Source organism: Lissotriton helveticus, chromosome 7, assembly GCF_964261635.1.
Source record: "Lissotriton helveticus chromosome 7, aLisHel1.1, whole genome shotgun sequence".
Classification (NCBI taxonomy): Eukaryota; Metazoa; Chordata; class Amphibia; order Caudata; family Salamandridae; genus Lissotriton; species Lissotriton helveticus.
The window spans coordinates 922,672,591-922,694,220 of NC_136068.1; positions in this window are offsets into that span (position 1 = coordinate 922,672,591).

A 21,630-nucleotide genomic window follows, 5' to 3' on the forward strand; every position below is an offset into this window, starting at 1 on the left:
AGAGTCCGCCTCCCCCCGTTTCGCTCCGAGGCCACCGAAGTCATCTGCGGCGTCCCGCAAGGATCTTCACTCAGCCCCACCCTCTTCAACATCTACATGAAACCTCTCGCAGCCATCACACGCCAGCACAACCTCAACATCATCTCTTACGCCGACGACACCCAGATGATCCTCTCCCTCACCAGAGACCCCGACACCGCCAGAACCTGCCTACACGAAGGGATGAAAGACGTCGCCGAGTGGATGAAGGACAGCCGCCTGAAACTGAACTCGGACAAGACGGAAGTCCTCATCCTGGGATCTTCGCCCTCCGCCTGGGACGACTCCTGGTGGCCCCCAGCCCTGGGCACCGCACCCAAGCCAACCGACCACGCACGCAACCTGGGCTTCATCCCAGACCCCTCCCTCTCGATGACCAGACAAGTCAACACCGTCTCCTCATCGTGCTTCAACACCCTGCGTATGCTTCGCAAGATCTTCCGCTGGATCCCGACCGAGACCAGGAACACTGTCACCCAGGCACTCGTCACCAGCCGACTGGACTACGGAAACGCTCTCTACGCCGGAACCACAGCCAAGCTACAGAAAAGACTCCAGCGCATCCAGAACGCCTCCGCCCGACTCATCCTGGATGTCCCCCGACGCAGCCACATCTCCAGCCACCTGAGGAACCTGCACTGGCTCCCCGTCGACAAAAGGGTCACGTTCCGGCTCCTCACCCACGCACACAAGTCTCTCCACGACCTGGGCCCCAAGTACCTCAACGACCGCCTGACCTTCTACACGCCCACCCGCCAGCTACGGTCCACCAGCCTCGCCCTCGCAGTCGTACCACGCATCCGAAGAGCCACCGCCGGAGGAAGATCCTTCTCTTACCTGGCTGCCAAGACTTGGAACTCCCTCCCCATCCACCTTCGGCTGACCCAGGACCATCTCGCCTTCAGGAAACAACTCAAGACCTGGCTGTTCGAGCAGTAGCATACTCCTCCCCCCAAGCGCCTTGAGACCCTCCCGGGTGAGTAGTGCGCTATACAAATGGCATGATTGATTGATTGATTGAAATACAATATAAGAATCAGGACACTAGGGGGGCTTTAGAGGCCGTGGCAAGAGAGAGGTGTGAGGATTGTTAGGACACTTAAAACTTAATTGCTTTCAAACCAACTTAGTTTTAAGGCAGAGACGAGTGTGAGAGAGAGCGTGTGTGTGTGTATGAGCGTATTTTTGTCTGTGCGTGCATGTAAAAATCCAGAGTGAAATCCTCACCATACCCGTTGAAAGCTCCTGTACCTAACTATTTGCCCCAGAACATATTTATAGAGAGGATGTAGCACCTCAAACACCCCCATGAAGTTCCCCCCTGGTAGCCAAATGAAGGGCTCCATTTGATTCTGAGGCAGATGTGTGCCGCGGGGCTGGTGGTGGTGCTTAGTGTGTGTTCTGTTTATCAGAGACCGTTGTACACCTGCTCCCACAGCGTTACGTGTTCTGTGTGTGAGGGAACCATACGAAGCTCCTACCTGGTGTGGACCATGTGTGCCTGGCAGTGTTGCATTCCTGCTGCCTTTGCCTGCATATGAGGGATGCATGCTATATTCATACATGCCAACATTTTAAAAGAGGAAAGAGGGAGATTTTAGGAAAATGATCAGGAGACTGTTTTTCTGCCAATGACTTCTATCGAGGCCTAAATCGGGTCCTGTATGGGACTTTGAGTGCTGCTGCAGGAACGGAAAGATACATGTTTTTTCCCTTACCTCTAAGGGATCATGGAAAAAGCGCAGGCAAAGAGTCTGTGACAAAATTACTGTGCACTGTCCTGCAAGAGCAGGTTGCTGGCAGTGAATACTACGAGAATGACTAAACCAGTCCCGGCTGCAGCCTTCAGAGGAATCGGGTTTTTGAATGCAGGAATCGAGAGGCGGGAACCTGGCCTTGAAATTGGTTAGCTCTTGCCTGAATGGAAGGGTGGGTGGTGGGGTGGGGGTTGGTGTGTATGTGCAGCAGCCTGGGCCCTGTCTGCTTACCTTCCTCCCTCCAGTGTCTGCAGTGAGCCGCTCCTCCTGGCTCCTGGTTTGTCTCACCGTAGCATGTTTTGGCACATTACACCCAGATAGGGTGACCAGGCGTCCCCGTTTTGCCAGGACAGTCCCTGTTTTTAACCAGCTGTCCCAGCAAATTTCAAGAAATTTAGCTCATGTCCCCGTTTTTGGAGAGGGTCGACTGAAAACAGTGGGAGGTGTTTTTTATGTTTTACAAAGCAGGGATAATTAGCAGTTGTTTCAAGAAAGCATTTTAATTAACAGGCAAGCTACTGGGCTTAAAAATTGCATTTTATGTATGTTCTTACTGCCTGTTCTGTAATTCTTTGCTGAGGAGCGCTCTCATCGCTTGAAGTAAAATTGTAGTCCTTCTTCTATTTTTGTGAAATGTCCCGGTTTTTGGTTTTAAAATTCTGGTCACCCTACACCCAGACCGAATGACTTTGCCAATGATTGTTCTCTTTAGTTATGGCCTAGATCACAATGGCAAGTAGAAGAGGAGAGTGGAGACTGAGGAGTTGACCTTACGGCTTCATGGGCGGCCGACCTCGAATCTGGGGAACCGGGTTCGAGTCTCGGCAATGACGCTGAGCATCCTGTGATTCTGGGCAAATCACTTAATCTCCCCGTGCCTAACAAACATGAATGTATCCTCTTGTAATGCAACTGGTGCTATGTAAAGCGCTCTGATACCCAGTTCTGGTAAATTTTGCGCTATATAAAACTCTATAAAATAAAATTAAAATAAAAGCCACATTGCAGAATTGCCAACGGGCCACAAATGATGTCCTTTATTTCACTAGGATTCCATTTCAAATCCTTTGGTGTCACACACGTGTGACCATCTTTCATGCTACGTGCAAGGGAGCTGGTGGAGTGAAGGTGAGTTTGGTGAAATAAACCTCTGTGTGACATCAGTGTCATCCTCGTAGTTAAATGAATGTAGCCCAGGTAAGCGAACCAGCTTAAAATGTCACTGTTAAAGAAACTGTAGAGTACATGGAGGGTGGATAAGGATTGTTCATTGAAATCCCCTGGCTCTCCCACACCAGAACATTCCTCTTGGACACTCAGCAGGGGTATGCCAGCTTTAAATAAACAACAGTATTTGCTCTGTACTTCTGACGTGTGCCTTTTGCCTTTCAACTAATGCGTTATAATGGTTAGTGGTTGTAGTTCCGCTTGCAAAACAAGTCACGATGTGCGGGAGGCGCAGGTGCCTATGGTTTTTCTGACATGTCTCGAGGTTTTGACCAACGATTGTGTTTAGTTTTCAGTGTCACGATTCATCAGTTTTTTAATTTCCGTGCAGGGCGCCAGCAGCAGAGATCCAATGGAGTTCGCCATGTGAAAGGATTACCTGGGCCTGCTCGAGGTTATACAGACCAGGAGGAATGACCACCACAGAAGAGTGCTGCGCCCTACAACCAGACATGAACAAGATGACAATCACCGACGCAGCACCTCCTCAGCATTAGTGCAGCACCATCTCAGCACCAGCGCTGTACCAACTCAGCATCATTCAGCACCACCTGAGCACCAGCACAGCACCACATGAGCACCAGTGCAGCACCACCACCTAAGCATCACTCAGTACCACCTCAGTATCACTCTGCAACACCTGAGCACCAGCAGAGCACCATCTAATCACCACCAAAGCATCGCTCAGCATCACTCAACACCACTCAGCACCACCTCAGCATTATTCGGCACCACCTGAGCACCACCCCCTCACAAGCACACCAGCACCTCAGTATCACTCAGCACTACCTCAGCACCACCTCAGCACCACCTCAGCATCAGCAGAGCACCACCACAACACCTCAGCATCAGCACAGCACTTTCTCAGCAACAGCACAGAACTACCTCAGCACTAACGTCGCACCGCCTCAACAGCAATTCAGCACCACATCAACATCAGTGCAGCATCAACTCAGCAAAGCACCAACTCAGCATCACTCAGCACCACCTGCGCACCAGCTCAGCACCACCTGAGCACCAGTGGAACACCACCACCTCAGCATCACTCAGCACCACCTCAGTATCACTCAGCACCACCACAGCACCACCTCATCATCAGCACAGCACCACCTCCCCACCAACACAGCATCAGAGCAGCAGCTCCTCAGCAACAGCGCAGCACAACCTCAACATCAGCACAGCACCATCTCAGCATAGCACCACCTCCGCATCAGTGCACCACCACCAGTGTAGCCTCACCTCAGCACCAGTGTAGCCTCACCTCAGCACCAGCGCAGCCCCACCTCAGCAGCAATTCAGCCCCACTTCAGCATCAGCGCAGCATCACCTCAGCACAGCACCAACTCCGCATCACTTGAGTACCAGTGCAACACCACCACCTCAACATGATTCAGCATCACAGTATCTCTCAGCACCACTACAGCATTACTCAGCATCACCTCTGCACCAGCACACCACCACCTCAGCGCCATCTCAGCATCACTTAGCATCACTTCCACAGCAGCACACCATCACCTCAGCATCACTTAGCATCACCTCTGCACCAGCAGAGCACTACCTCAGCATCACTTAGCACCACCTCAGTCTGCCCTTGACATTTGGCATTAGTTGATTCACATGTTTTAAGTTTAAGTTGATTCTCCTCTAGTGTCCACTCACTACTTGTGTTTGTAATTTAGGTTCTATTTCCCAACCTCCACCCTCCCATTGTTAAGTCCCCCCAAACAAAAAAAAGCTGTAACAAACCAGCATTAGAAAAGGCCGGAAGAAGTTGTTGGCATTGCAAGGACAAAAAAAAAACTAGAAGACATTTTTTATGTTAATCATTTTTTAATAGGGTTGTTCAATTGTACATAATGTCTTCTTGGTTATATACAAGGTAAACAAAAATGCTTATAACACTTTTTTGTTATAACTTTTTAACATGCTGCACAGCAGCCACACTGCTCTACAACATAGTTTAAAGACAATGGTGAAGCCAATAGCTCTGGCTATTTTATTTATTGATGTGATTTTATATAGCGCAAACTTTACCCGAAGGTGTCAGAGCGCTTTACATAAGAACCAGTCGAAAAACATAAGGACTTAGGATTACATGCGTTACATAAAGGATACAAACAGAAAAAATTGCAAATGTACAAGATGTAAAGTCACACAAGGAGGAGATACAAATGGATATACTCTAAGAGTCACGTAGGAATGGTAGATATAAAAAGGTCTACTGCATATACTAGTGATTAGAGTTATCTCTATATACATAGGGAAGGGATATGACTGGATATACTCTAAGAGTCACGTAGGAATGGTAGATATACAAAGGTCTACTGCATATACTAGTGATTAGAGTTATCTCTATATACATAGGGAAGGGATACAAATGGATATACTCTAAGAGACACGTAGGAATGGTAGATATACAAAAGTCTACTGCATATACTAGTGATTAGAGTTATCTCTATATACAGAAAAGCACAGTTCCATGAAGTGGGGTCGAAGGGGGATGCAGTCACAGCACCTGGGGGGGGGACAGAGAAAGGCAGGAAAGTGAGACAAACGAGAGAGGGAAGCAGATAGTAATGAGTGAGACAGTGAGGAGTGTGTCAGAGGCAACAGGAGAGACAATAGAAAGGTCGCAAGGACAGAGGGGAGAGGTCAGAGATCACTAAAATGACGAGGAGAAAGGTAGAAGAAGAAGCGAGTCATAAAAGAAAATGGTGAGGTAACACATAAGATCCCGAGGGCGAGAACTTTGGGCTATGCCCATGCTTATTTCCCCTTGTTTTGATTCTGTTGACTGTGGTCTGCTACATCCAGGCTCCAGCTGGCCTTTCTCACCACCTGCCAGTGAGGCCCTGGGAGTGGGCCTCACTGCAGCTACAAGCAGACTGACACCTTGCCTGGAGACAGGAGAAATCTGCACAACAACAGACTGGTGGAAGTCTAGTGGGGAGGGGAGTCTAACTAGGAGTGCTGAGTGACTCTTTGAAGGACACAACACAGGAATCGAAGATGTGAAAGTTGTCACTTGGGCCCATCAAGACAAGATCTGCTGTGTAGATAGAAGACACTGCTGCCGGGCACCAGGACCACACTGGCCCTGCAGGGGTGCTCTGAAGAGGAGTGCGGTATCTACCTCCTGCTGCTTCTAACCGATTTATAAATACAGGCATTAAAGCACCATCTCCACAGGACATAAAGGAACCACCCCGAGTCAGAAACAACCTGCCCTGCGTGGAAGCGAAGACTGCGTTAAGGCTACAACAGTAGCAAACTGCTGCTGATGTCTTTAATAATTCTATAACAAGGCGGCAAGATGAAAAGGACATCCATTCCTAAAAACTATTCATTTAACTTAAATTGAGTCAAGTTGGTGGCCTCAGAAGAGAAAATGAAAACAAAAAGTAGGTTAACACTGCCAAATATAGCCAGTTACTTTACTTGAAATTCTGCCGAAGGTAATTATTGATAATACCGTGTGAAATGTTATCATCCTAGCACAGTGGAAGGAAGACATGTAAACCTCTCGGACACAGTAAAAGGGCCGTATTAACTCCTGTTATTATATTTCCGAGACATACTCTCTGGAGTGCAGCCCTCTTTACCCCAGTGACGCGTGCACGTGCAGCTTTTGTGCTGTGGGATTCAATAGACCAGGCACACAATCTTCCCAGATGTTTCACCCCATACTGTGCCCAAACCCCTGAGTACACGTTTTATCCGGAAAAAGCATTACTTTTATTTCCAGTCGGTTATCAATTACTTTCCTTAGATACTAAGGCAGAAATAAAGTCTTCTGGTTGGGACTCAGGAAAAACCCAGCTCTGGTTTTTAAGGCCCGAGACAATTGTGAGTCAAGGCTGTAGGGCCTCTGAGTTATTGTAACAATAAGTTTAACTTCGGGAAATGACAGAGATGATCGGCTCTGGAGGGGTTCGAACTATAGATATGTTGCACATAATAACTCTTTTAAAAAAAAGAACACATGGATTTATGATCTTCAGGCTTCAATTGTCAAAGTTTTTTTTTTTTTTTTTTAGTACTAGAGGGTTAATTCATCACAGACACCAAGGAAAGTGTTCTATGTTTTTTTAACCAAGAAATTCAATTATATTTTTCTATTGCAGAATTAAAGAGTTCATCATAATTAACAGTGCAGTAGCCCATGTTGCATTCAAGGTGGCTTATTTACAAGCCCCTTGCGCCACCAGTGCCTCACTTTTAACCCCTTCCCTGCCTCAACTCCTCATGAGCCGCGGTGGCGTGAGCTCATGACGAGCTGAGCTTGTCATGACCACGCCCGTTCCAATGGAACGCCCAGCGCAGCAGGGGAATTATCCCCGCGTGGGCGCGGCGCAGGGGTCTTGACGAGCTCAGCTCATCATGAGCACACGGCCACCGTGGCTCATGACGAGCTGAGCTCGTCATGAGCATGGGAGGGGTTAATATACATGAGTATTCTGTTTTCTGTTTATTTATTTGTTTGATTAATTAAAATCTTACAAAACGGATAAAACTTATACAAAACTAAAATGCTGATGCATTGCATATATTCAAATACTTCTCATAAAACAATAAAAGGTACTCTGACCCTTGAAAGTATTCCATAAATCATCTTGACAGTAGTTACACACTATTCAAACACAAGCGTCCAACTTTTTCTTGGCCAATATAAGAGCCTGCCTACAAGTTCTAATACCAGGTTCATTAAATAGTTTCTTAAGTACAGCTTTTCTTTCAACTTCCAGGTTCGGGCAAAGGCACATTAGGTGTATGATGTTTTCTTGACCAGATTTGCAAAGCGTGCACGCCCCGAATTCTTCAGTTCTTTTCCATGGGGCCAAATGACATGAGCCTGGAAAAATACCAAACCAGCATTCATAAAAATGTGTTTATTTTTTTTCGACCATGATGTTTCCAAATAGGTTTGGATCTTCTTTTTCTTAAAACCATTTACTATTGGCCACGCATGGTGTCTTTTGATGAAATTATCTTTGTCCTTTATCAAAGAAAGATAGTCAGTGATTTTGTTTACTGTCTTCTTGAAACTCTCCTGGTTGACCGTGTTGTTCCAAATAGGAGCTAAACCATAGTCCTTAATTGCTGATTTTAAATAGGCGGCAATAGTTAGGGAACGGTTGTTGCTTACTTCTTGCCAGAGAAGACGGGACATTTCGTTGTCATAATCATTTTTTATTCTATTCCACACTTTCATTATATTTTCCTTTTCTTGGGGTTAATATAGGAAAAAGTGAGATTATCGGCTGCTCAACAGCCTTCTAAATAAGCCCAATTTCTTTTAATGCACAAAACAAGTGCCTGCTCCGTTTGAGGCATTGCTAGTTTCACGCTGCCCTCCGCCGAAGAATTGCGGCTTTAATGCACAATCTGAAGACCAGCCGACATTTTGGTAACGTCTCACGACCTCAACTGTCATTTAACTTCCAACCAAAGCTTTTTTTTAATCATATGCCGTAAACTTTGGTTTGGTGGTATTTATTTTCAGGTAATTATGTCCCTTGCGATCCTTTCGGACAGTTAAAATACATCGGAATCGAGCCGGGATGTTCTGTCCCTTAGCATAAAACCTTCCACCTGGGTATTTATATAGCGCCTACTACCATTGACGAGACTGAAGGATTTAGTACAGATATTTTTCTGGGTTCCTTCTAGGGGGAAATTGTGGACTGAAAAAAGAATTGAAATAATCTTACAAATAGAAGAATAAAATCTTGTTTGAATCCACTCTATGTGATAATATTATCAGCATACAAAGGATCTTTGTTGTACCCTGCACATAGAGACACTGGAAACCATGTTGATATTTCATGTCTTCTTAATTGGTTTCGAGTCAGGGTAGTATCAATCATAGATCAGCCAGCTCTAGTCGGGTACTAGCCATGTACCAGCCACACCAGGAGCAGCCTGCCTAGCTGCTCAGCCCATCTTCAACTGTCACCGCTCATCCACCCAGGCATTCCATTCATCACAGTCATACCAACATTCCGTTACCATCTCTCACTCTGGCTGAGCAGCTAGGAGGACCTAGGCTGTTTACATATAAATGTAATACTTAGGATATAACATTATCCCTTTCTTTTAAATAAACACAAAAATTATAATTCTAAAGGAGAGAACTATACACAAGGAAGCGGTAATGTTCGTAACTCAGGGATGCAACTCAAAGCAAAACATCACAGGAGAGTGAACAATACAAATCAAGAAAAGATGGACAAAATACGACATCAAGAAATATGAGCATCAATATCCCCCATCCTTCCCCATGAAAAATTATAAAGAGACTTTGAACCGTCCATAAAATATCCAATCACAGAAAAGGTCAATACTCAGAGAAGCCAAACTAAAAGCAACTTCGCTAGAGTAGAAACACTGCATACCTTTAGTAAGGAATAAAATTGTCAAGCAATAATAAATACCATGCAAGCAATAACCCCATCCTTCCCAAAAAACGATTCGAAAATAATATGGTGAAGTGTGGACACACCGCACGTCTAACAGCCAAGGCCAGAAACAGATAACAAGGGTGAACCAACATCAAAAAATACATGTGTACCACAAAATAGACAACACACAGGGTACACATAGTGAGGCGCAGGACGACTTACACACAACAACATCTGAAGCACGCTGCTCCTTACACAGGACAACACATGATGTGCAGGGCGACTTACACACAACAACACCTGAAGCGAAGGACAACTTACACAGGATAACATGTTAGGCACGGGGCGACTTACACACACGACACTAACCAGTGATGCGCGGGGCGACTTACACACAAGACAACAAAATGTAATGCGCAGGGTGACTTACACACAAAACTGCAACATGTGATGCGCAGGGCGACTTATACACATACAAACAGACAAAACGTGCATAGCAAGGCAACTTACCAACACATCAGACCAAACGTGCAGACAAAACGTGCAGCGCAAGACGACTTACAAACATTGATCACAACACAAAATCACATATGTAACGTAATCACAACACATAGAGGTTGGAAACCACTCACCAAGACCAGAACCACCCTCATGTAAGGGAGTGTAATGTAAATCCCGCCTAAGTGTAAAGAGGCAAAAACTGTGGCATCACTAAACTTTGCTAAAAATGAACTAAAAGACAGTGTAATAACTTCAAAAATTACTCTTGTAATAATTTTAAAACCTATAACTCTTGCCGGTGAGCGACCTCTCACCCGAGTTGTGCTACTCTGGGCACACACCCAGGTATAGTGCACCCCACCAGAAACTTGTCAATCACAACAAAAGAAGCATGTAACACCTTGGTATCGCAAAATACAAACCAAAGATGACTATAGCCTCCAAACAAGAAATCAAAAACATATAAACACAAAAATATTGGTTCTTGTGTTTTTTTTCTCCTGTGGCTCCTCACGTAGCGTGACTAAAGAGATCACATCCTGCACAGGGATATAGAACAAAGCTGCGGGCAGGCGAAAGTCATCAAAAGCAAAGAAATACCTTTTCTTTTTCCTGACTAGTCCGGCGGATAACACACCAAAGCAGTGGAGCCCATAACCAGGCGTAGCAGGAAGAAGCAGATCAAGACCAGCACTGTCCTGCGGACAACAGACAAATCATGAGAGCAGGAGCCAATCTCACCAATGTTAATACTGTAAAGCTGTCGAAGACAGAACAAACTCCATGCAGAATGAACAAGCATTTACAATGCAATAGGTCTCCCAGTATTAAAGTTTGAGCTATTGGCATTGTATATTACAATGTGTTACATTAATTTGTTATCAAACTCTGAATTGTTGTATAAAGATGATTTGTGTCACGTGACTTCCCTACCATCTCCTGCATGGCCTGCTGCCTGCAATGTCGTAATGCAAGAGGATGTTCCTGAAAGAACTTTACAATCTACTTCAGTATCCCACAGTGGCCCGCACACACCGTCTCACACTGCATCATGATGACTGACTCGCCACTTTATTTATTCATGTGTTTTTGAGCGCGGACTTTACCCGAAGGCGAGCGCTTCACAATAGGAACAAAACCGATACATGATGATGAGCCGAGCGTTACATCTTAATTACGTTTTTGAAGTTTTACGTTTTTTAACTTTAACAGAGGAGAACGGACTCACCTGACCTGAGAGGGCTGGGGTCGCAAGGCGAGCTGGAGCGGATGAGGGCAGCTGAGGTGGGGAGGGGAGGCAGCTGAGAGGGGGGGGCAGCGCAAGCCTCAAGGCTAGCCAGGTAGGGGGCGGACAATTTAAATGATTGCATGCAATTTGCAAATAAAGGCCCCGCCGGTGATGAGTCCTGAGTGACCTGAGAGCTTGGCTTTGTCTTCTCTTCTCTGCTGCGCGGCGCACGCCCCTGATGTCACACGCGCTTGAGCTAATTGCGCAATGCGCATGTGTTGTCCCTGCCAGCTGGTCGTGTGCGCGTGAGGAAAACTACCGTGGGGCGGGACTTCCGTTTCCTGCTGGAAGCCGCGCCCACGGAGTGCCTGCCCAGGAGAGGAGCGGTGGCGGCTGAAGTCCGGAGTGGCGGTAAGTGGGGGCGGGGGGGCGCTCGGTGCACTTGTGAGTGTGTGTGTGCACGCGTGTGTGTATGCGACAGCGGGGGTAGGTTCTCTGTATGTGTGGGTGCGTGCGTGCATGGGCGCTTGTGTGTGTGTGTGTGTGTGTGTCTGTGTATGCGTCTGTGTATGCGCATGCGTGTTTGGTGAAAGAGCTTCCCGGGAGACAGCAGATGAGCGCGAGCGCGTGCCCCGCTCAAATCGCCTCCTTGAGGAGGCAATGCGCGCGGCCAGTACTGTCTCCTGGGGAGCACAGTCAGTGACAAAAGATCTCCTGGCGGACACAGCGCTGACGCGCTGTTAAACGCCAGGAGACCTAAAAAGAAAAGAAGGGGGGTTAGCGTGGAGCCTTCGATAAACAAAAGTGCTTTGTGATGGTGCAGCCAAGTAGTGAACGCTGTTTCAATTCCGCCCTTGTCAATGCACGTGCACAGTTGCAAAGAACACACTTCCGGCGTTTTCAAAGAAGCAAGAGCCCAACAATGTCTGTGCTGGTAAATGTCCATGACGTGGCGCTGTCACACTATAACACAGCTGGCACTGTCCTGTGACATGTGTCACACCTCTACTCCATCCTGCTTTAAGCCGAAACATTCTATATATGCTTGTAATTGTAGGAGCGTGAAATAAAACTGCAAGCCCCAGAAACCAATGCGCTGTTGGAACAAAATGAAAGAATGGGTGGAAATGTCACACGCGACGTAGGACCCCTTGGTAGCTATTCACTGTAAGTGCAGTCTGTGTGCATTGATGTCAGTAACAGGCACACACTGTTGTTGTAAGGCCGCACGCCATTTGCAGATCAGTATAAGGGAGGGGTGTTTACTTTAGAACAGAGTGTGTCTGTGAACTGTATAAGGCTACAGCTTAATACAACTCAATCCTTACAGTTACTATTAAACGTCAACAGAAGTCCGAGCCAGCATAACCCAGAGCCCCGGGCACCTATATCGGGTTACAATGCAGATGCATTTATTGTGCAAGATTACTTTGTGCTGTGCCTGATGCAGTACGTGACGTCAGTGCAAACAAACTGCAATCGGGAGGTATCGCAGAATCCTTGTCCCGTTAATATTAATCAGACAGGGATGGGGTTTGCAAATTATTCTGAAAGGCTGTGAATGGAGGCCGAAGACGGCAAACCCCCCTCCCCTTCATACCCCCCACCCCCATTCTCAGCATGATAGAGAGCTGCCCCCGCCCCTCAGCCTGGCAGAAGCTGCAATGTTAAAAACACACACACTCACAAACACCCCTTCCCCAATTGAAAGGACGTCCCATCGGGGAAGCACGCAGCTCTACGGATCCCGGCAAAGTGAAAGCTGTAACCTAAGGTACAAAATAATGACATTACGACATAAAACAGTCATTCATTCTTTTTCAATTGTCCACGATACCGCAGGAAAAGGAATTCTCCAGTTTACAATTTTTGACCTTAAGTGCACGTATGCAATTGAACTGTTGTTTGGGGCTCTGGCCACCTGTTTCTTTCTGTAATGCCAACATCCCCCTCCTCTCACCCAGCCCCCTGCAGTGTTTTGGTTTGCTAACCCCTTGCTGGCAGGGGAGGAGGAGGGCAGTGATTTGTGAGCTGGTAGCCATAAATACCCCGTGGGGGGTTAATGGGTTGCCACATGTTAAAGTTTATGGCATCTTTTAGGGTAACATTTCTTAACACCTCTCTGCTACACGTCTCTACGCACCCCAGGTCCCCACACAAGTTTCTGTGATCTGCCCCAGAGCTGATCTTTCCATGCCCACTGGAATGCAACGGCACTTTCAGCTCTAGGGCAGATGTCAACGGCACTTGTTGCTGCCCTTTGGAAACACGGAGTTGCCATAAAAACAGCTGATACCATTTCGATAATGCTCCCCGTGTCCTATGACACTTCTTCAGGCTTTCATGCATACCTAAGCATGCTGGGGCTTGTAGTTTTTTTTGGGACACAATTTGAAGACTGCCCTACAAAGCTGTTGACTTAAAACCCAAGACAGGCTGAAGGCGTCACTCCGGACACAGGGCCACCTCGTAGTTATCCTTCTAGGATTTCTCAAGGGACACTCGCTTCACTAGCATCAATAGCCCGCCATTTGGATTTGGACAATACCTTAATTTCGAAGGGGTAATTAAACCATCGATTGTGAGATAACAGACCCAGTTAGACTGCCGCAGATGATCTGACCAGTTAGAATTATTCGAGGAAGGGTTAATTCATTAAACTTGACTTCAAGACATTATTCGTCATCATGTGGCCCAAAAATAACAGTAGGGATTGTTGAAATGACAGGGGGTCACGTTGACACAAGAAAGCACAACAAACCCAGCTCTTCCCTCAAAGAGCGCGCGCCGCAGTCAGTCACCAAGCTCCCCCCACCTCCCTTTGCTATTCCAGTCACAGGCCTTACGGTAGCAGGGGCCGCAAATATCCCAGGCCCTTCCCGCACGCCACGAGGCTTTATTCCACGCACCTAAAAATAAACCATACCTAGGCCCAGAGAAGCCGAACTGCCATTTTCCGAGCTGGCGCGAGCGTGTGCACGTGAGGAAAACTACCGTGGGGCGGGACTTCCGTTTCCTGCTGGAAGCCGCGCCCACGGAGTGCCTGCCCAGGAGAGGAGCGGTGGCGGCTGAAGTCCGGAGTGGCGGTAAGTGGGGGCGGGGGGGCGCTCGGTGCACTTGTGAGTGTGTGTGTGCACGCGTGTGTGTATGCGACAGCGGGGGTAGGTTCTCTGTATGTGTGGGTGCGTGCGTGCATGGGCGCTTGTGTGTGTGTGTGTCTGTGTATGCGTCTGTGTATGCGCATGCGTGTTTGGTGAAAGAGCTTCCCGGGAGACAGCAGCTGAGCGCGTTCGCGAGCGCGTGCCCCGCTCAAATCGCCTCCTTGAGGAGGCAATGCGCGCGGCCAGTACTGTCTCCTGGGGAGCACAGTCAGTGACAAAAGATCTCCTGGCGGACACAGCGCTGACGCGCTGTTAAACGCCAGGAGACCTAAAAACGTGACAGGCGAAGAAGAACAGACACAGCCTACCGCCTTGGTGAAATACACCAATCCCAATATGACGGCACGCTGTGTCACGCTGGTGCAGAGTGGTTCACGGTGCGTGCACCAAAACATCCGAAGAAGAGAAGGAGTCGGTCGAAGACAGGCGTCACAGAGCTTCATGAAGAGCTAGAAGTCAGAAGGTCTGCGTCATCATGCAGGTAGGAGTGCGCGCACTAATACTGACATGCACCAGCATTTTAAAAAAATCTAGAGAGACAGTTGAACAGGTGCAGGCAGCAAGATGGCTCAAAGGAAGGTAACAATCAACAAGCATTGGAAATGCAATAGGTCTCGCATTAGAAAAGTTGGAGTTATTGGTCTTGTAAATGACATATTTTATTTATTTGTTGGTTTTTAAAATTGCTAAATTGATGGCTTTGTCATTTACAATGCCAATAGTTATAACTTTCATGAATGTGACACCTATAGCATTTGGAATGCAACATGTTTTGTATTTACGTCACTTAGATGGCAGCTCTGGTCGTTAGGCCACATCTCTAGAGAGCAGGAGAGTGCAGCAGGGGAGAGAAGCACAGCAATGCAATAGGTCTCGCATTAGGAAAGTTTGAGCTATTGGTATTGTAAAGGACACATTTTTAATTTATGTGCTTGTTTTGAAAATAGCGAAATTAATAGCTTTGTTATTTACAATGCCAATAGTTTTATCTTTCGCAAATGTGACACCTATTGTAACACAATATGTGTTGTGAGGGTGAGTGAGGGTGAGGGGTTGAGGGTGAGTGAGGGTGAGGGGTTGAGGGTGAGTGAGGGTGAGGGTGAGTGAGGGTGAGGGGTTGAGGGTGAGGGGTTGAGGGTGAGTGAGGGTGAGGGTGAGTGAGGGTGAGGGTGAGGGGTTGAGGGTGAGGGTGAGGGGTTGAGGGTGAGTGAGGGTGAGGGGTTGAGGGTGAGTGAGGGTGAGGGGTTGAGGGTGAGTGAGGGTGAGGGTGAGGGGTTGAGGGTGAGTGAGGGTGAGGGTGAGTGAGGGTGAGGGGTTGAGGGTGAGTGAGGGTGAGGGTGAGTGAGGGTGAGGGTGAGTGAGGGGTTGAGGGTGAGTGAGAGTGAGGGTGAGTGAGGGGTTGAGGGTGAGGGGTTGAGGGTGAGTGAGGGTGAGGGTGAGGGGTTGAGGGTGAGTGAGGGTGAGGGGTTGAGGGTGAGTGAGGGTGAGGGTGAGGGGTTGAGGGTGAGTGAGGGTGAGTGAGGGTGAGGGTGAGTGAGGGTGAGTGAGGGTGAGTGAGGGTGAGGGTGGGTGAGGGTGGGTGAGGGTGAGTGAGGGTGAGTGAGGGGTTGAGGGTGAGTGAGGGTGAGGATGAGTGAGGGTGAATGTGAGGGTGAGTGAGGGGTTGAGGGTGAGTGAGGGTGAGTGAGGGTGAGGGTGAGTGAGGGTGAGGGTGAGGGTGAGTGAGGGTGAGGGGTTGAGGGTGAGGGGTTGAGGGTGAGTGAGGGTGAGGGTGAGGGGTTGAGGGTGAGGGGTTGAGGGTGAGTGAGGCTGAGGGTGAGTGAGGGTGAGGGTGAGGGGTTGAGGGTGAGTGAGGGTGAGGGTGAGGGTGAGTGAGGGGGAGGGGTTGAGGGTGAGTGAGGATGAGGGTGAGTGAGGGTGAGGGTGAGGGTGAGGGGTTGAGGGTGAGTGAGGGTGAGGGTGAGTGAGGGGTTGAGGGTGAGGGGTTGAGGGTGAGTGAGGGTGAGGGGTTGAGGGTGAGTGAGGGTGAGGGGTTGAGGGCGAGTGAGGGTGAGGGTGGGTGAGGGTGAGTGAGGGTGAGGGGTTGAGGGTGAGTGAGGGTGAGGGTGAGTGAGGGTGAGGGAGGGTGAGGGAGGGTGAGGGAGGGTGAGGGGTTGAGGGTGAGTGAGGGTGAGGGGTTGAGGGTGAGTGAGGGTGAGTGAGGGTGAGGGGTTGAGGGTGAGTGAGGGTGAGTGAGGGTGAGGGTGAGGGGTTGAGGGTGAGTGAGGGTGAGTGAGGGTGAGTGAGAGTGAGGGTGAGTGAGGGGTTGAGGGTGAGGGGTTGAGGGTGAGTGAGGGTGAGGGGTTGAGGGTGAGTGAGGGTGAGGGGTTGAGGGTGAGTGAGGGTGAGGGTGAGTGAGGGTGAGTGAGGGTGAGGGGTTGAGGGTGAGTGAGGGTGAGGGTGAGTGAGGGTGAGTGAGGGTGAGTGAGGGTGAGGGTGAGTGAGGGTGAGTGAGGGTGAGGGTGAGTGAGGGTGAGGGTGAGTGAGGGTGAGTGAGGGTGAGGGTGAGTGAGGGTGAGTGAGGGTGAGGGGTTGAGGGTGAGTGAGGGTGAGGGTGAGTGAGGGTGAGTGAGGGTGAGGGGTTGAGGGTGAGTGAGGGTGAGGGGTTGAGGGTGAGTGAGGGTGAGTGAGGGTGAGGGGTTGAGGGTGAGGGGTTGAGGGTGAGGGGTTGAGGGTGAGGGGTTGAGGGTGAGTGAGGGTGAGGGTGAGTGAGGGTGAGGGGTTGAGGGTGAGTGAGGGTGAGGGGTTGAGGGTGAGTGAGGGTGAGGGGTTGAGGGTGGGTGAGGGGTTGAGGGTGAGTGAGGGTGAGGGGTTGAGGGTGAGTGAGGGTGAGTGAGGGTGAGGGGTTGAGGGTGAGTGAGGGTGAGGGTGAGTGAGGGTGAGGGGTTGAGGGTGAGTGAGGGTGAGTGAGAGTGAGGGTGAGTGAGGGGTTGAGGGTGAGGGGTTGAGGGTGAGTGAGGGTGAGGGTGAGGGGTTGAGGGTGAGTGAGGGTGAGGGGTTGAGGGTGAGTGAGGGTGAGGGTGGGTGAGGGTGAGTGAGGGTGAGGGGTTGAGGGTGAGTGAGGGTGAGGGGTTGAGGGTGAGTGAGGGTGAGGGTGGGTGAGGGTGGGTGAGGGTGAGTGAGGGTGAGTGTGAGTGAGGGTGAGGGTGAGTGAGGGTGAGGGTGAGTGAGGGTGAGGGTGAGGGTGAGGGTGAGTGAGGGTGGGTGAGGGTGAGTGAGGGTGAGTGAGGGTGAGTGAGGGTGAGTGAGGGTGAGTGAGGGGTTGAGGGTGAGTGAGGGTGAGGGGTTGAGGGTGAGTGAGGGTGAGGGGTTGAGGGTGAGTGAGGGTGAGGGGTTGAGGGTGAGTGAGGGTGAGGGGTTGAGGGTGAGTGAGGGTGAGTGAGGGTGAGGGGTTGAGGGTGAGTGAGGGTGAGTGAGGGTGAGGGTGAGGGGTTGAGGGTGAGTGAGGGTGAGTGAGGGTGAGTGAGAGTGAGGGTGAGTGAGGGGTTGAGGGTGAGGGGTTGAGGGTGAGTGAGGGTGAGGGGTTGAGGGTGAGTGAGGGTGAGGGGTTGAGGGTGAGTGAGGGTGAGGGTGAGTGAGGGTGAGTGAGGGTGAGGGGTTGAGGGTGAGTGAGGGTGAGGGTGAGTGAGGGTGAGTGAGGGTGAGTGAGGGTGAGGGTGAGTGAGGGTGAGTGAGGGTGAGGGTGAGTGAGGGTGAGGGTGAGTGAGGGTGAGTGAGGGTGAGGGTGAGTGAGGGTGAGTGAGGGTGAGGGGTTGAGGGTGAGTGAGGGTGAGGGTGAGTGAGGGTGAGTGAGGGTGAGGGGTTGAGGGTGAGTGAGGGTGAGGGGTTGAGGGTGAGTGAGGGTGAGTGAGGGTGAGGGGTTGAGGGTGAGGGGTTGAGGGTGAGGGGTTGAGGGTGAGGGGTTGAGGGTGAGTGAGGGTGAGGGTGAGTGAGGGTGAGGGGTTGAGGGTGAGTGAGGGTGAGGGGTTGAGGGTGAGTGAGGGTGAGGGGTTGAGGGTGGGTGAGGGGTTGAGGGTGAGTGAGGGTGAGGGGTTGAGGGTGAGTGAGGGTGAGTGAGGGTGAGGGGTTGAGGGTGAGTGAGGGTGAGGGAGAGTGAGGGTGAGGGGTTGAGGGTGAGTGAGGGTGAGTGAGAGTGAGGGTGAGTGAGGGGTTGAGGGTGAGGGGTTGAGGGTGAGTGAGGGTGAGGGTGAGGGGTTGAGGGTGAGTGAGGGTGAGGGGTTGAGGGTGAGTGAGGGTGAGGGTGGGTGAGGGTGAGTGAGGGTGAGGGGTTGAGGGTGAGTGAGGGTGAGGGGTTGAGGGTGAGTGAGGGTGAGGGTGGGTGAGGGTGGGTGAGGGTGAGTGAGGGTGAGTGTGAGTGAGGGTGAGGGTTGAGTGAGGGTGAGGGTGAGTGAGGGTGAGGGTGAGGGTGAGGGTGAGTGAGGGTGGGTGAGGGTGAGGGAGGGTGAGTGAGGGTGAGTGAGGGTGAGTGAGGGTGAGTGAGGGGATGGAGGGTGAGTGAGGGTGAGGGGTTGAGGGTGAGTGAGGGTGAGGGGTTGAGGGTGAGTGAGGGTGAGGGGTTGGGGTGAGTGAGGGTGAGTGGTTGAGGGTGAGTGAGGGTGAGGGTGGGTGGAGGTGAGGGTTGAGGGTGAGTGAGGGTGAGGGTGAGTGAGGGTGAGGGGTTGAGGGTGAGTGAGGGTGAGGGTAAGTGAGGGATGAGGGTGAGTGAGGGTGAGGGTGAGTGAGGGTGAGGGGTTGAGGGTGAGTGAGGGTGAGGGTGAGGGGTTGAGGGTGAGTGAGGGTGAGGGGGTGAGTGAGGGTGAGGGTGAGGGGAGTGGTGAGTGAGGGTGAGTGAGGGGGAGTGAGGGTGAGGTGAGGTGAGTGAGGGGAGGGGTTGAAGGGTTAGGGGGTGAGGGTGAGGGGTGAGGGGAGGGTGAGGTTGAGGGTGAGTGAGGGTGAGGGTGAGGGTGAGTGAGGGTGAGGGTGAGGGGTTGAGGGTGAGTGAGGGTGAGGGTGAGTGAGGGTGAGGGTGAGTGAGGGTGAGGGGTTGAGGGTGAGTGAGGGTGAGTGAGAGTGAGGGTGAGTGAGGGGTTGAGGGTGAGGGGTTGAGGGTGAGGGGTTGAGGGTGAGTGAGGGTGAGGGGTTGAGGGTGAGTGAGGGTGAGGGTGAGTGAGGGTGAGTGAGGGTGAGGGGTTGAGGGTGAGTGAGGGTGAGTGAGGGTGAGGGTGAGTGAGGGTGAGGGTGAATGAGGGTGAGGGTGAGTGAGGGTGAGTGAGGGTGAGGGTGAGTGAGGGTGAGGGTGAGTGAGGGTGAGGGTGAGTGAGGGTGAGGGGTTGAGGGTGAGTGAGGGTGAGTGAGGGTGAGGGGTTGAGGGTGAGTGAGGGTGAGGGGTTGAGGGTGAGTGAGGGTGAGGGTGAGTGAGGGTGAGGGGTTGAGGGTGAGGGGTTGAGGGTGAGGGGTTGAGGGTGAGTGAGGGTGAGTGAGGGTGAGGGTGAGGGGTTGAGGGTGAGTGAAGGTGAGGGGTTGAGGGTGAGTGAGGTAACCTGGCATGGTAACCTGAAAAAAATGTGGGTGTGAGCCATGTGAAGGGGTCTGCGGTGAGTGTGAGACCCGAAAAGGCAGAAGTCGGGAATGAGAGGCTGCGGGTAAGGGTGTGCACGAAAGTGAATGTGCACAAATGGGGCCATGCGGTGGGCGACCAAAGCAGAAGCGTCTGGCAGAATAAGCGGGCCAAGGCCGAGAGTCCACTGGTTGCACGCGTCCTACCCGGAAATGACTGGGGGATAGGTGGGGAATGGCATGGTAACCTGAAAAAAAGGTGGGTGTGAGCCATGTGAAGGGGTCTGCGGTGAGCGCGAGACCCGAAAAGGCAGAAGTGGGGAAGGAGAGGCTGCGGGTAAGGGTATGCACGAAAGTAAAATGTGCACAAATAGGGCCATGCGGTGGGCGAACAAAGCAGAAGCGTCTGGCAGGATGGTGGTGCCGGAATAAGCTGTGCACATGTCAGGCCATGCTTCGAGTAACTTATAGAGATGCGGCTGACAGGATAGTAGGGTTGAGAGCAAAAGCGCCGAAGGGGCGCCTGTGTATATGCTGCTAATAATTAAAAAATGCATATGAGAACTGTATTATCGCAAATGATGGAAAAGATATCTCACCTGAAAGAAAAACAAGAAAGGAAACAAGACGGAGGGCATTGCTGTGGGGAGGGGGGGGGAGGAGAAATGCACACAGCGGGCAGGGGAGGGGGCGGAGCGGGGAGAGCGGCATGAGGGTGTGAAGCAGCCGGGGCCTTTGAAGTGAAGCTAAGCTTCACTTCAAAGGTGTGGGAGGAGTGCGGCTGAGGGAACAGACGGCGATTTGGTGATGTGCACGCGCAAGCGCATTGACCTAAAAGCCACGGGCACAGCACCAAATCGCCACAGTTAGGTAAACTTTGTTTAAAGCCCTATAGTCTCACTTCTCTCAATGCGCATGCGCATTGATAGGTCACGAGACCTAAAAACGAAAAGGGGGGAACACCTCCAACGTTCTCTACAATGGTTCGATGCAAGTACACCAGACGTGGCCTAAGTGCTCCATGCCACTGTACCTGTAAAGTTGAAGGTAGGGAGCGCAAACCTTGTCAAAACACACAAAAAAAAGTTGCACTCCCAATCCAAACTCTGTCATCGACGTCCAAAACATGATGCACAGTGGGCAGATGAGTGTCAATCCAATACACATGCAGACCATTGTTGTAGTGTAGAGTAACTTTCACCTCAAATTATCAGTAAGAAATAACATCCTTTAAGTGACTCTGGAGATCGCTTGTATTTGTATTTGTATTTATACAGCGCTAATCACCGGCAGGTCTCTAAGTGCTTTGAGGAGGCGAGCCCAGGGGTGGTGGGCAGATCGGATAGAACCCATCGAGAAGAAGCAGTTTAGATGGTGATCAATGCTTCCCTGAACAGAAGTGTTTTGAGTTGTTTTCTGAATGAGAGGAGCTTCGGTTCTTTGCGAAGGTTGGCTGGTAGTTGATTCCAAAGTTGTGGAAGTACTACGGAGAAGGTTCTACCCCCTTTAGATGCAGTATTGAATCTAGGGGTGGCCAAGTTACAGGCCTCCGATGTTCACAGCATGCACCCTGGAACGTAAGTCTTCAAGCGTTCCTTAATGTAGGCCGGAGCTTTACCATAGATTGCTTTGTGGGCAATGCAAAGGCCTTTGAACTACACTCTTTGTCTGATGGGAAGCCAGTGAAGTTTATTAAGCAGAGGGGAGGCATGAGCTCGCCTGGGCAGCCTAAAGATCAACCT